At 41.5% G+C, this 3,041-nt stretch overlaps 1 pseudogene; it reads left to right on the top strand.

Annotated features, from left to right (window-relative positions):
- The first annotated feature begins 285 nt into the window (after positions 1 to 285).
- On the top strand, positions 286 to 2,734 carry LOC126080639 (olfactory receptor 5A1-like; annotated as a pseudogene).
- The last annotated feature ends 307 nt before the right edge of the window (positions 2,735 to 3,041 follow it).

Genomic DNA, 3,041 nt, shown 5'->3' with positions numbered 1-3,041 from the left:
ATGATGGAAAAAATGAAAACAAAAAAGTAATAAAATGGCAATGAGATAGGATTTGGCTGTAAGGGTGGGAGAGATGTGTAGTGACCTTGTGCTGGTGTCTCTCTAGCATAGTGGTGTGTCTCAGCCTCTCAAGTAGCAACATTGGAGTCACTTGGGGCTAGGTGGGTGGGAGAAAGGACAGGAAAGAGAAGAAAGCAAGAGAAGAAACCAGCAATGAAAGAAATAAAAATATAAAAACAACAACAAAAGATTATGGTGGGGGGTGTGCCAGCCACTGGTGGTAACATGGAATGGGGTAGTGGTGAACCAATGTCTCTTTCACCAGGTTGTCCAGTATACCCCATCAAGAAGGGGCAGAGGCAGTGATGGGCCTAGGTGGGTGGGAGAAGGGGAAAGATAAAGAAAAATGTAGAATATGGTGCTGAGGAAGCTGGGCTACAGGGTCAGTGCAGATCTGGGGCATCCTACAGTGTATTGACACAGCCTACATTTTATAAAACTAAAAATGTGGTTTGATTACAAATTATAAAATCTAAGTGGGCAGGAAAACAATGTGACAATTAAAAGGTGTCTCTAAGATTAACAGTGGCATCACTGGTTTAACTTGGCTCTCTGCTGCATTAATTTTGTCTTTTAGGAATCTGTGGATATAATCTTTGAAGTGGTTACTGTCTTAAATTTGAGATTTTCCTGTTGTTCAGTCACACCAGCATATATTGCAAAACATTTTAATACCTCCTTATTTCTTTCCAGAAGACACTAAATCTCTTCCAGCTTGATTTATTTCCCTGGCAGTCATTCAGTGTTATGCCTTCTGTCCATTTACTGGAAGGATATTTATCTGAAGAGACATAATGTTTGTGGTATTGATGCTTCAGCTTCCCAATCTCCATGACTCTCACATAATTGTGAGTCACTCTTCCCTGTAGGAGAGTTCTCTAACCTGGTAACGATCAATAGACTTCAGGGTGACTGCAAATCCAATAGAACCATATGCAAAGGTGGTAAGTGGTGGCATCTTGCTGAGCAGAGAATCCAGAGTTTCTATCACGTTTTCAAGGAGACACAAAGCATTACATGCTGTCTTAGACAGTCTAACTCTTAAGTATTTCTGAAGTGAAGAAAGAAAAAGCTGCACCTGAAAGAAGGGAGCTTCGTGACTCTTCCAACCTTCTCTTATGTCACTTCTCAGAAGCCTTCCTAGAGTCAATAAATTGGTTAAACCAATCCATTTCCAAGCTTTTGCTTCTTAGTGAGTGACTCTTCCCGCCATTCTGTTATGCTGTGGAAAGTCTGCTACAGGATCATCAATGCTTTCTGGTTATAGGTTAATTGAGTGCTAGTTCTCCAGGAGACTTTAAAGAGCTTCTCCTGTAACCTCCTCACTTGGCATATTTTACCCATTAACTTCTCCAAGCATCTAGGTAACAACAGAGCCTTGCTTGGGAAGAATCTTCCTTTTTCATTACTATTTTTCTAATTTGACCTTACTTCCAAGACTCCCATATTTACAATGTCTGGCAGGGGAAAACATGATATTAAGATGTTTTATGAGATGATGGACAAATCATGGTCATTTCCTGCCTTTTGTCCCCAAACTGGACCTTAATATGTATTCCAGAGAATTTTTCAGTTAAAACTGGTGATTGTACATGGAAGTCACAGAATAGCTCAACATTGACGTTTTAAGCTTGTACAGTTAGCCAGCTACATGACTGAGAAATAGAGTGTTTCTTTTGAGAAGGAAATAAAGCCATTTCCTTCTCTTATCTTTTCTTCAGCAGATGGCATAAAGAAGGCCATGGACTTGAATGGAAACCACTCCACTATGACCATGTTTGTACTCCTGGGTCTCTCAGATGAAAAGGAGCTACAGCTCATCCTCTTTCCAATATTCCTAGAGATCTACCTGGTGAGTTTCATCTGGAACCTGGGTCTCATCCTCCTCATCAGGATGTACTCCCGCCTTCACACACCCATGTACATTTTTCTCAGTTTCTTGTCATTTACAGACATCTGCTATTCTTCTTCCATCAGCCCAAGGACACTATCAGACATTTTAAAAGATGAAAAAATGATCTCCTTCATTGCCTGTGCCATTCAATATTTTGTTGTGGCCTGGATGGGTATGGCTGTGTGCTGTTTATTGGCCGCCATGACCTATGACCGATACGTGGCCATTGGCAGCCCTCTGCAGTACTCAGCCATCATGGCTCCTGGCCTCTGTGGGAAGATGGTGGCTGGGGCCTATGTGACTGGCTTTCTTAGTAGTTTATCTCAAACAGTTTCTTGCTTTAATCTCAACTACTGTAGTCCAAATATCATTCAACATTTCTTCTGTGACTTGCCTCAGATTATTCCCTTGTCTTGTTCCAATCCCTTCATCAGACAAAGAATTCTTCTGGAAGCCATTTTTATTGTGTTTGGCTCTTTGCTTGTTATCCTCTTGTCCTGTGGTTTCATTGTAGCTTCCATCCTGAACATATGCTCAGCCTAATGCAGTGCCAAGGCCTTCAATACCTGTGCCTCCCGCCTGACAGCTATGACACTCTTCTTTGGCACAGCCTTCTCTGTGTACATGTGTCCCAGCTCTAGTCACTCCATGAAGCAGGACAAGGTGCTATCAGTGTTCTGTGTCATCCTTATCCCCATGTTGAATCCTCTGATCTATAGCCTGAGGAACAAGGAAATCAAAGCGGCCCTCGAGAAGGTAATAAAGAGAGGTACTCATTAACCTCAGAAAGAATAATATTTGAAAAGTTATCATTGTCCCTAAAGAAGAATGGAGATAAGAATGTGTAAGTCACCATTTACAGATAACAGGAATAACTAGGCTGCAAGAAGTAGTGAAAACCTGATTTCCTTCATTTCCGGTACAATCATGCTTAGGTGTCACCAACAAGTGATCCATCTGGGACAGTGATGACAATGTTGAACGCAGCTTAAAAAGGCAGTTTCCGTGATTAGAACTCATATAGAAAAAAGCCTGAAAGGTGACTGTACTTTGAGCAGAGAAGTGCTGATCGATATTATCTGCATAG

This window comes from Elephas maximus, chromosome 7, assembly GCF_024166365.1.
Source record: "Elephas maximus indicus isolate mEleMax1 chromosome 7, mEleMax1 primary haplotype, whole genome shotgun sequence".
Classification (NCBI taxonomy): domain Eukaryota; kingdom Metazoa; phylum Chordata; class Mammalia; order Proboscidea; family Elephantidae; genus Elephas; species Elephas maximus.
This window is presented reverse-complemented; position numbering and strand designations above follow the sequence as displayed.